Here is a 12,996-nt window from a genome sequence, read left to right as displayed (position 1 = left end):
GAGAAAATAGAAACAGGGGTGTAAAATGAATCTATAGTGGTGAATAGCAGGCGCAAGGCCCAGTCAAATCAAGGCCCAGGAGACTATTTTTTGTTGAACAGATTTTTGTATGCAAAAGGATGGTGACGGGCCAAGGGGGGTGTGATCAGCAAAACGGCCCAAGATTGATTTTTGTTATGGTTTTGATCCATGTAGTTATTCAAATTCTTATTCAGAACAATAATAAATAAATAAATAATTACTTAAAAAAATAAAAAAAACATAATTGAAAGGGGATTAGGGTTGCACCTGTGTGGCGATTCAGCTTATTCTCTTCTCCTTCTTCGCGATGAAACGGTGCGGCTCTCTCCCTCTTCCCCGACGAATTCTCTTCCTCGCCGTGAGATCACCGTTCGGACACGCCTTCGTCACTTTGCCATACTCTTATCTCTCTCGATCCCTCTCGTATACATGGCTAACAACAAACAAGCTCGGAGACCGGCGATTCGTCCATCATGACAAAGACGAATGAAATCCAGAAACTCCTTTGCGACAAGGTATGTGATGTCAATTCGGAGTGTTCGTACCGATTTTCTTCTTTCTGAGTCTCTGTTGCGAACTGTGAATGGTTCTTGTTGTTGATTGTTTGTAGAGAGTGTGAAGATTGAAGTGTGAAGATGAATTGATGATGATGTTGCTATCGTGAAGATGGAGAAGGGTTGAAGAATGTGAAGGTGATGAAGGTTCTGAGATGAAGAGAGAGTGGTGGAAGAGTCAGGGTAGGGAGAGGATTGGAGTGATGATTGATGAGTGAAATAGTTGGAGGAGGTGCAGACGATGATGGAGAGCGAGTGAAGATGCCCCTGTTTCTCTTATATAGAATTTGAAGAAAGGAAGATAGCTTCAATGTTCAGGTGATTGCTTCTGTTTTTTTTGTTACCTCCCCATTGGGTTCTGTCATTGAATGTTATAGGTAGATTGAAATCTGTTGGGGGATGGTTAAGTAGTTATGAATTTTGTTAGAAATCGGTTATAGAGTGGTTAGGTTTCTGTTAAAGCTTGTAACTGTTAGTTACAAAACGGTTAGGGGTTAGTTAGGAGTATTGTTAGGTTGGTTACAGGATTAGTGAACTCTGTTATAGGTTAGTTACAGGGTGGTTTAAAATGGGTTATGAATTCTGTTATAAAACTGTATGCCGAGCTGAAAAGTTGTTAGAGATTAATGAGGAATCACCCAAATTTTGAATTGCCAACAGCTGAATTAGATGGCTTGATAATAGAATACTGAATAAATTATTGTTTGGCAGCAGCAATATCTAATGAATCTACAGGGCCAGCACTAGCTTCTTTTCAAATCCCTTTTCTGTTATCATTGCATAGCTCTGGTTTTACCAACTTAGAATCAGCAGAATTTGCGGTACCAATAGTACCTGCCAGCCTTGGCAAACTAACAAATCAAATACGTCTAGCCAGTACTTGCCTGAATTTAGAATATGAACTGGATATGCTTGAACTGTCCTCATGGGCCTGTATTTGAATGGGAAGTGTGTATGTATGAGTATGAGTTTGGATTGTTAATAGGGATTGGGTTCAAAAACAGTGGGCTGAGTGTGTTTGTGATAGTATGGAATTATTTGATTTTTGTATGGAATTGTATGAATGTGTGGAGTTGTTTAATTTATTGTTCTAAATTATTGGTTTAATGTGGCAGGGACAGGTTTATGTTTAAAGCAACTTGGTGAGTGCAAAGAGACTTGGCATGGTTGGATGAGCAAAATGAATCAAGGCTAAGGATAAGAACAAGTCACCCTAGGTTTAGGAATTTGATTTTTTTGTAATGAATTTTGTAAGAAAAAGATACACTCGATTTATGTATGGATACTTGAATGATTGTTGAAAGGATTATGGGTGGATTGTATTTTGTAATGAGTTCGAAATCTTGGACTTAATTGTAAACAAAGTGTACTCTTTTTTTTTTTGTAATTTTCGGAAGAATATACAATGTACTTTTGTTCTTTAAAATGATTCGTAAACTCCGCATAAACTCAAGTTAAATCTCGATGTGGTATCCCATAGTTTGATGACGGAAAAGCCCACAACTCAAACCTTGACTTTTGATCATGATGGATGTATAAATAATTTGAATCCACCTTAAGTGAGAGCCTTGAAACAATGGTAAAATTGCAACTCTTCAAAATCCTTAATCGCTAGATGAATGCGTGACTTATGTTAGATGGCCTAATATGCGAATGATTATAAGAACAATGAGCCAGTTAGGAGTAAAAAATGGATGGGCAAATTTTGGGGTGCAACAGCTGCCCCTATTTAATCATCTTAAACCTGAAGGAGAGATTGGTGTTAGCCTTTCGATCATTCAAGGTAGAAGAAGATTAAATATCCAGAGAACCTGAAAATTTGCCTGATGGGAGATAGGATCCATTGGGGAAAATATGGTGTCAAATCCACTGGGGAAGATTGTATCAACTCTGGGTTGAACAAATTAACTCTGGGTTAGAAATGAAATAAACATCAACTCTGGGTTGAAAGAGAAAAGTAGGTCAACTCTGGGTCGAAGAATAAAGGGAAGTCAACTCTGGGTCGGATAAGAGATAAACACCAATTCTGGATTGAAGGAGATAAGGAGAATCAACTCGGGATTGAATAAAAGATAATCATCAACTCTGGGTTGATTGGCAAAAGACAAGAGATAACCGTCAACTCTGGGTTGAGTGGGAAAGAAAAAAATAAGCGTCAACTCTGGGTTGAGAGGGAAAAGACATAAGATAACCGTCAACTCTGGGTTGAGTGGGAAAGACAAGAGAAAGATGACCGTCAACTCTGGGTTGTTGAGTGGGAAAGAGAAAAGATGACCGTCAACTCTGGGTTGAGTGGGAAAAAGAAAGGATGACCGTCAACTCTGGGTTGAGTGGGAAAAGGAATCAATTCTGGATTGAATAAAGGATGACCGTCAAATCTGGGTTGAGTGGGAAAGGAGAAAAGATAATCGTCAACTCTGGGTTGAGTGGAAAAGAAAAATAACAAGAAGTATCCGTCAATTGTGGGTGAGAGGAAAAAGGAAAGGGTAACCGTCAACTCTGGGTTGAGTGGGAAAGGAAAGAGATAACCGTTAACTCTGGGTTGAGTGGGAAAAGAAATTAACAAGGAATAACCGTCAACTCTGGTTTGAGTGGGAAAAGACAAAAGAAAATTGTTAACTCTGGGTTGAGTGGGAAAGAGAAAGGATAACCGTCAACTCTGGGTTGAATGTGAATAAACAAAAGATAACCGTCAACTCTGGGTTGAGTGGGAAAAACAAAGGTGACCGTCAACTCTGGGTTGAGTGGGAAGGAGGAATCAATTCTGGATTGAACAAGAGACAACCGTCAACCGTCAACTCTGGGTTGAGTGGGAAGGCAAAAGGTAATCGTCAACTCTGGGTTGAGTGGGAAAAGGGATCAATTCTGGATTGAACAAGGGATAATCGTCAACTCTGGGTTGAATAAGAGATAACCGTCAACTCTGGGTTGAGTGGGAAATAAGAATAGATAAGCGTCAACTATGGGTTGAGTGGGAAAAGACAAAGGATAACCGTCAACTCTGGGTTGAGTGGGAAAAGGAAAGGATAATTAACTCGGGGTTAAAAGATGGAAGGAAAACCAACTCTGGGTTGAACACAAAAAACATCAACTCTGGGTTGAGGAAAGATGAACTTGATTGACAATGAGGGATGACACCACAATGGTGACTCTGAGTGATCCAGTGGAATATCAATTGAATGCTTTGTAGGGACCTCATCTGATGAGTAACTTGGCTTATGCTTCATATGCAATGTTTGATTTATTTTGTGCACTTCTAGAGATGCAATGCTATGGATTCTATATGCAGTGTACTGATTGATTTGTCAGGGTTTCTGCTTTATATGGAATAGATTAGGTGGAGTTCTGAAACTCTGTTTGAGTATCAAGGTAAGGAAGGTGGATGCCCCTGTTTTATTGATGATTGGATTATTGAGGGAGATATGCCAATGAGAATGCAATGATATGTATGATGAATGTATGATCATGAATGGAATGATTGTTTCCAGGATACAAGGAGTGGATGGAGAATGCCTTTGTGGAAAGGTCATAGCTTGTGAAAGTGAAGGTATGGTGGATTGACTCCTCGACACCTGTCTTGACATATGACACTTGATTGAAGATGAATTCTCGCTAGCTTGCCCCAGCTTGTATGATCTTTTGATGTGCTTTGATAATGCTTGAATCATGGAGATTTGCAATGGTCTGCCCCAGTGTTGATCATGGAATGAATTCTCCAGATTGAGAGGAACTCTTCCACTTAATGGATTATTTAGATATTTGCTCAGCGGATGACCAACCTTTGCCCTTGTAAGATCACTCGATGGAGTTTCAATGTTAGACTTTCCTTGGTATCAAGTACTTACTTTCAAGTTAGAGACAATTCTGTTTTGAAAAAGATAATGAGGATGCAATGCACATGTTAATCTCAAAAGAAAAGTTTTATTTGTCAAAATGTTGTACTAATACTAAAACAAGTGACAAGCAACATTATGAGTCAGTTTTGACTTGATTTTACAGTTTGTATGCTTTCAGAACGAACCTTGCTTCAATTAGGACTTTTAAGGGTTGTAACGTGGCCGGGTTCAAGGTTTGAGAAACAAAGGATGAAGGCTCAAGTTCTACTTAACCCACCCCTTCTTCGTGATGTTCTCCAGTCCTACGTTCAGCTAGTTCGACACGAGTGTTCACCTTTCAGGAAGGATTGTGGTGGATGAGGATCCTTTATGGCTTGGATGGAGGTGGCAGCCACCCTTTGATGTTTCGTTGACGGTCACAACAACTTGTCCCTTGCAGGTTTTTTCTTTTGCTTTGCCTTTTGCTTTCCCTAATTTTTGCCTGGACAAAAAGTTTCTTTTGATTTTGGTTTTCATTGTCCAGCGGGATATGCCCTAATTTTTGCCTAAGTCAATTGCTTTCAAGTTTTTTTCTTTTTTTGACTTAGCGGGCCATTGTTTCTCTTCTTTTTTTATCATGATTCATAATTTTCTTTTCATTCTCTTTTTTGTCTCGTTCGGGAACAAGTTGCATGACTCTTGTGATTGATTTGATGAAAAGGTTGTGACTGCCTTCTTCTCAGTGAATGAGAGACGTCCATTCTGGATAGTGCTCTTCTCCTTTTGTGGTGAGAGATGGAATATGATTGATCCTCTGATGGAATACCTGAAAGTTGAGTGCTCGGTCGCTCTAACTGAAGACTACCCTGCCCCTGGTTAAGATTGAGGGTTTTGTATTTTTTTTGAAAAGAAACTACTACTCCTTAGGCTCAAAGGGGTTGACGAAGGTTTCACTCCCTTATAACTCCAGTGTTTAGGAATTGAAACAATGCCTGTACATCGTCAACAGGATCTTTGTTCCAAAAGCATGCAGTTAGTAGTTCATGTGTTTTTGATTTTCATCATTCTCCTTTTTTAGTTGCTTAAGACAAATGAGTTGAATATTAATGAACATAATGACAAAGATGAAATGATTTGAGAAAAACATGTATATTGCATTATTTTTATTTATTCAAACAGAATGAGTTTCTTACAATGAATAGTACTTGATAACAACAAAAGTAATACAAGTGAAAATGCTTGAGAAATATATACATTGGCAAGCTTGGCCTTATTCTAATGCAAATGAAATGTTCTCTGACAAACATAAAGTCTTTAGGCTCCAATGGTGGAAGGTGCCCCTTTAGGAGGCATGGAGTTCTTTGATAGTAGTTTGATTTTGTTTGTAATTCCCCATGATTCTTTGTCTGTGAGCTCTTGTCAAATATTGGTGTCAAGGAATCATCTTGTCTGATCTGATGGAGAGGAAGAATGTAAGAGTCTTGGTAACCATGGATGCATATACATGAATGCAACAATGTTAATGATGATGCAAATGCAACATAAATCAGGATCAAGGATCAAGGCCTCTTGGATAACAGCTTCTCATGGTCAATAAGATATGGTCGAATCCTCCAGATTCAGAGGTTCGATGTTGCTTTCTGGATAAATAGCTTGTGCATAAGTCAAAGATCGTCGAACCCTCCAGATTCAGAGGTTCGACGTTGATTCTGATAGATAACTTTTGCATAAGTCACATAAGGTCAAACCCTCAGATTCAGAGGTTCGACGTTGATTAGGATAGATAGTATGAATGGCTATGAGGGTAGGATGGAGGCATGTTTTCCTGCAAAACAAAATTTCCCAACCCCTCTCACAGGTAGGATCTAGTATATGGTAGGTCAAAAAGGGTCACCAGCCGTTATAGTTCTCCTGAAATACTATCATTGTGCATCTACATGCCAATGATTGACCTCATTTGAACCCGAACTGGGCGTGGGTCTCATGCTCGCACTAGACAAGACCTGACATCTCGTCGGCGTCATGATCCACTCTATCCTAGTGTCCTAAGTAACACTCTGGCCTGGGTATTGGGCCTTTTACCTCAAATCAGTAACATCCCATCCCAACAGAATAACATAATAATAATCCATAGTATATGAAAATAAAATGCAAGGCATAAAGAAATAAAGCAATAAAAAAGCAATAAATAAACACCCAAAGAAAAGAAACAAACGTAAGCTAGGATCGACTAAGCCAGGATCCCTAGCAGAGTCGCCAGCTGTCGCACGCTCGCGAAAATGAACAGAGTCGCCACTAATATATTTATCCCACGAAGGGAAAGGAATATCAGAAAACTTGGAATAAAGAAAGGATAAGAAAAAGGTCTTGCGACCAAAGATCGGGTAAGAAGTCGGTTACGCAAGGGGAAGGTATTAGCACCCCTCACGTCTGTGGTACTCCACAGGATCCACTTATGTTTGTTCTATTCTAAGGGTGAGTTATCTATAAATCTAAAGCTTAATGCTAAGGGAATGCATGCAAAAGAAAGAAAAGAAAATACGTGGAAAAAAGGATTATAAATAGTTGTGCTCGCTTAGGCCCCGCGACCTAATGCCTACGTATCCTTTTCAGGAATCAGAGCGCCGTAGTTCGGCTCATATGTTTTTGTTTGTTTTTGTGTTTTTTAGTTGAACAGTTACATTCGCACTCCGTTGCTCGACCTCTGGAGTCTTAAGCTGGGAATGGAGCGGAAATAACGTGTCAAATTGTAGTTATTTGTGTATATAGTTTTACGGCACATATCGTCTCTTTTTCCTCAACTTATGTGTGAACGCGTTCATTTTTGTTATATTTGTACATATTAGATATTATTTGGGTTTTTGATTCATTTATGGACCATTTGATAGTTTTCTATTCATTTTTTAGGTATTGATGCGTATTTGGAGCCTGAGAAATAAAGTGTCGAAGACACCGCTTCAAACGCGCGATTTTGAGCAATTCATCGGCGGATAAGGCTCAAAATAAGGATGATAAAGTGACTATTTATGGGTTGATTGATGATCATTTTATTGTGCATTTTTTGTTTTTCCATGCTTGAAGTTGTTCCAGTTGCTGTTGCTTTCTCGTCGCCGTGCAAATCCTGATCGGGAAGAAAACTTGGCAATGCACATGGCTCATTAGAGAGCATTCATATTTTTGCATGATCCTATGACTCAGTTTCGGTTGCAGGTGTGAGAGCCTCATGTGGACCATCCTTAGAGTACTCGTCAGGATTTGGTTGATTATGCAAACTGGCCCGAGGTCAGTCCATTTCCTCAAGAGGGGTAGATGAGAAGGATGCTGGTGTTGGTGATAATGATGGAGAGAATATTGTTGATGAAGATTTCGGTGGTTGATGGTTTGGTGCTTGGTATTTAGTATTTTATGTTTATGTTCAGACTTGTTTACTACTTATATCATTTTGGCCATCCTTGTTAGGATGAAGTATTTTGTACTTTGGTAGCATTGTATGCCACCCAAACTTATTTTGTACACCTTGTGTGGTGTTAATTAAGTATTGTGTTAACTTAATTATAGTGTTGTTTGTTGTGTTGTACATAGATTTTTTTTGGTTTGTCCTTGTGTCGTCCTCGGTTTTTCGTGGGATGCGAACTGACTCTTCTTTTATTTTTGAGTTGTGAAAATCCGAGAGTCGCCACCGACTTTTATTTTATCCAATTAAGGAAAGGTTTATAAAAGAAACAGAAAAAGACCTTAAAGAGATTTTGGGTTCGGGGGTAGGTTATACAAAGGGAAGGTGTTAGCACCCCTTTGTATCCATGGTTATCCAAGGGCTCTTAATTGCTTAGCTCACTTGTTTGAATCGTTTGTCTTGCTTTGAAATACTTGTGTGTGGTTTTAAATATTTTTGTAAAGAATTAACTTTGTAATGATCCTTGTGCGGACGTATACAAAGTGTTTTATCTTTCGAAAGATATTTAAATGGTTTGAAAAAAAAGATTTTTAACTTCGTAATGATCCTTGTTTGGATATATACAAAGTGTTGTCTTTTTGAAAGTTTTTGTTTTGGAAAAACAATGATATGTGAAACATTTGTTGTTTTGTTTGATTTGAGCAAGCAATTAGGAGATCTACCCTAAGTTCGTAAGATCCTTTCTTATTTCTTTTAGAAAATTTTCTTTGACTGGATACAGAAAGAAATTATTTGAATCGCCTTTGAAACAGTGGAATTGATTTTGAAAAGAGTAACAGAGGGATTACCCTAAGAGGTGCAAGTGTGATTGTGTTTTATTTTCAGATATGTTATCTTTGAGATTAGTTATCTAGCGCTTCAGTTATTATTCTTGTCATACACGCAATTCTATATGTACAGAAATTAAAGTGCGGGAATATAAAATGCGGAAAATAAATCTACGCTATTACATCGATTATGCGAGAAATGTAAACTACGCTATTTACATGAATTTGACAACCTATACACTTATCTATGAATTTAAATTGCAATAAGATAAAGGGAAAATATTTTTGGATTTTTTTTTATGGTTGATTTTAATTAAAATTAATGCATAATTAATTTAATTAAAAGGTTAGGAATTAGAAATAAAATTTAAACCTAAAAAATTAAGTCTAAAATATGTCCAAATTGTGTGTTAATTAATTTTAAAATAAAATTAATTTTTGTTTGATTTTTTGAATTGTTTTGGAGATTATTGAGTTAATTAACATATAATTATACAAATAATTATACACATAAATTTAACTTAAAGAGAAAAATATTCTAAATATGTACAAAATTATTTTATAATATATAAACCTAATTTAATAAAAAGAAAATATTTTTTTTGATTTTTTTGATAGGTTAGAAATAATGAAAAGATAAATATAACAATATTATCTAATTAATTAAACAAAATATTTTAATTATGAAGAAAAATAAAATATTTTTGTGTCAAAAATTAATTAAACATTTTATCACTCTAAAAATATTTTTAATATATTTTTTTTGATTTTTAAAACTATTTTAAATTAATTTTACAAGGAAAATCAAATAAAATGAAAAAATATAAAATATATTAAATATGGATCACGTGTGGCTGATGAGAGAGTCCATGGTATGGACTAGCGTTTCATGGGCGTTGGATTGAGTGACAGATGGATCTGAAGGCTGAGATGACGAGGTCACATGGCATATGCGTGGATGGCAAACACCGAGTCTGGCTGGATTTAAAAAAATCCACACGCGCGTTTTCCAGCCAATGGGATGGGGACACTTAATCATCTTCTTCCCTCCTCCGTCGTTTAAACCCTGCAACAACCCTATAGCTACGGACAAGCGTTCCTATAGGCTATAGTGACGGTTTTCAAACGTAGCCATAGCTCCTTGCCATCAAAACCTGAAAATCAACAACAATAAACGACCACACGCAGCCCAGATCGACTATAAATCACCTCACGAGTCCAATGGATCTATTAATTGGACCTGAAATTACTTCTACATGGAATCCCTAATTTCAAGAACTTGAAACCCTAACATGGCATATACCGATTCCTGCATCAAAACTCAACAAGAACAACCCAGATACGTTCCAAACAATCATATGAATCATAATATGCAATCAAAAAACGTTAATGATGAGTGAAAATATGAAAAAGAATTTGAGTTTGAGTGAGACCAAACCGTGGCTTGTATGGCTCGATTTTGGGTGTTTTGATTGATGATAATGATTGGAATAGGTTCAGGGATGTTTGAGGATCGTGTTTAGATAATTATTTGGACTGGAAATTAACTTAAACTAAAAATTCCAAATTTGAATTTCTTTGAAAATTTCAAGTTTACATAAGTGTGATACAAGTATGATATTGATTCCAATTTGTGTCCCCCTGCTTACTGAAGTGTCTTAAGCTATTTATGAGCAATAGAAGTGCTGAAATATTAAGCTAACAAGCATTGATTGCTTTTGAACTTTTGAATTTTTTAATACTAAAAGCTTTGAATTCTTTGGCCATGGCTTCATTTTTCTTCAACCCTCTTGCTATAGGCCTGCTGTAGATCTCTATGCTGCAGAAGTTAAGCCATCTTGGTGACTCAAGCTAAGGACAAAAGCTTTGGATAATTGTCTTGAATCATTTCTTTTCCAATTTAATTTTAAATGTAATAAAATTAAATTAAAAAAGAAAAAAAATGTCATGGGCCTAATTTTGGTCATGGGAGCCCTTTAACATCATTAGAAACATGTTTGGATCATGCATGCTTGGCCTCTTTTGGAAAAAAAAAACCATTTTGATCAATGCTAGTTTCATGCATTTTCCCAAAAAATAGCCAACTTCAACAAGGCATAAATCCCTAAATTTTGATCATATGAAGGAGTTCTTGTACTTTTTAGAAACCTCAAGATGTCCTCTACAAGCTACTTTGGAAACTTTTTTGCATTTGGAGAAGTTATCTTGATGTTATGGGCTTTGACAAAAAACCACTTTTTGTTGACTTTGAAAATGACCTGTAATGTCTGAGTTCATATTTTCCAAATGGTAAACCCAATGACCACGGGATCAATTTCATTTGAAATATAATTGAATTTACTTCAAAATAAGCTTTGGTTGGAATTTTTTGAATGAACGAGGAGAGAGTTATGGCCGGTCAAAGTTTAGTTGACTTTTTAGGAGAAAACCCTAATTTTAAAACTTAGGGTTTTGTTGATTTCTGAACTTTTCTTGATGAATTATGATCAACCATTGATCAAATGATGAATCTTTTGACAAAATATGGATGTTGACAAAAAATTTCATTTTTGACTGTCTGTTTCTTTTCAGTCAAACTGGTCGTCTGTTGACTGTTTGAGCTGCTGAGTGTGCGTCCGAGCGAATCGAAGTTTGAAAATTTGTCCGATGGTACTTTGAGACATATGGAGATCCATGAAATCCATTTGAGGTCTCAAAAAAAACTTGTTCTCCTGAAAAAAAAACAAAAAACCCTAATTAGGGACTGTTTGTGTAGGAGACAGTTAAGCGTACCTGATTTTTGTGCAGTGTTGAGTCTCTGCTGATCATGTGATTATCAGAAGACTTCTAGAACAAAAATCTTGGAATTTTGAAATGTGAAAGATTGATTTGAATGATGATACAAAACACGGAGAATCGTGCTGTCAGCGGGTTTGACTGTTAACTGGCTGTCCGGGCATTAACGTAACAGTTAAAGTTAATTTTTTTTCTTTTTGTTTTTGTTGTGTTAATGGTGAAAAATTATTTACCTGAGTTGTTAGAAAAACACAAACATAACAAATAAATAAAAATATACCGTACGCGAACGAAATTACTGATAATAATATTTGAAAAAGATTTAATGCATAGAAATAAATATTTAACTAGCAATAAACACACATAATATTATCTTGCTAATTAAACGACGGTATAACAGACAATATAATATTTAATACTGACAGTACAAATATTACATAATATAACAAACAGTACGACAAATATAATGAACGGTACGTTATTTGAAAGCGAAAGATACGACAAACTTTAAATATGACGATTAAAGACCCATGCTATAAACAACAGAAAGTAGATGCATGGAAGTGTAAGCATCCCAGGTCCGCATTTTTCAGGACTATGCAGACAGAAAAAGGACATGATCACCACCAAAACAGTGATGACCATAAGAAAAAACGTATCCATCCACTTTGCCATTTTTGCCGAGGAAGAAGAGAAAATAATTAGGAGATAGAAATTTGGGAAATGATTGAAATTTGATGTGAGAATTTATGGGAAAAAATGAGGGGTATACATAGAGTGAAAAGAAGGATAGAGACGTTGGGGAATGAAATGATACCGTACAAAAAAGGAAAATTTGAGTGGTAGTAGGATTTGAAAGAAAGTGTATGGTAGGGTTTGAAAAGAAAGATGTATGGAATAAAGTTAGGATTTGATTTGAAAGAAAGAGATTTGAAAAGAAAGGAAAAGATTTGAAAACAATAATATAGCACAAAAATTAGTGGGAAACAAAAAACAAATAATAATTTAATTGTTACCAGTACAGTTTGAATCCCCGGACTCTGCGCCTGCAAAAATTTAATTCTGTACCAATTGCGTCAGTACTATTTATCTGCAAATAAATCTCAAATCAACAGCGTGTGAAGTGATAAACAGTATTTGGCGTTTATGTAAGAATAAATTCAACAGCGAATCAAAATACCGTATAATAGATTCTAAAAAACTGAGTATTCATAAAACCGGGATATTTATGAAATAAAATCCAAGATTATATGAAACTCCCAATTTTTAGACAGAAGTCAGTTGCCTTCTCTCTGAAAAAAGATGCGGGAAAATTTTGGGGTATAACACCTTGTGAATGATTTGAAATACTTAAAGAAGCAAGGTTGTATGATTTCAAAGAATGTCTTCACCAAATTTGGATGGTGATGATATAATTCTTGATGATGATGCGCGATTAAGATACACCATTTTATTACTTTGTAGATTGTAACATGCTTATGAATTTGGTGTTCTATGCAAAAACTCTTAGCATATTTCATAATGCAAAATTTTGTTCATGTTTGAATCAAAGTAGGAAAAAACCACAAATGTGAGTGAGTGACCTTCATTGTTCACTAAAATGAGTGTTT

The 12,996-nt window shown here is 36.1% G+C and overlaps 1 long non-coding RNA gene across 1 annotated transcript; it reads left to right on the top strand.

Annotated features, from left to right (window-relative positions):
• Positions 1–257: 257 nt before the first annotated feature.
• LOC131622830 (uncharacterized) lies at positions 258–2,343 on the top strand. The gene is made up of 3 exons (XR_009290022.1): positions 258–536; positions 632–893; positions 1,691–2,343. It is a non-coding gene; the product is annotated as an uncharacterized LOC131622830 (long non-coding RNA).
• The last annotated feature ends 10,653 nt before the right edge of the window (positions 2,344–12,996 follow it).

The sequence above is a fragment of the Vicia villosa genome, linkage group LG1 (assembly GCF_029867415.1).
Source record: "Vicia villosa cultivar HV-30 ecotype Madison, WI linkage group LG1, Vvil1.0, whole genome shotgun sequence".
NCBI lineage: Eukaryota > Viridiplantae > Streptophyta > Magnoliopsida > Fabales > Fabaceae > Vicia > Vicia villosa.
This window is presented reverse-complemented; position numbering and strand designations above follow the sequence as displayed.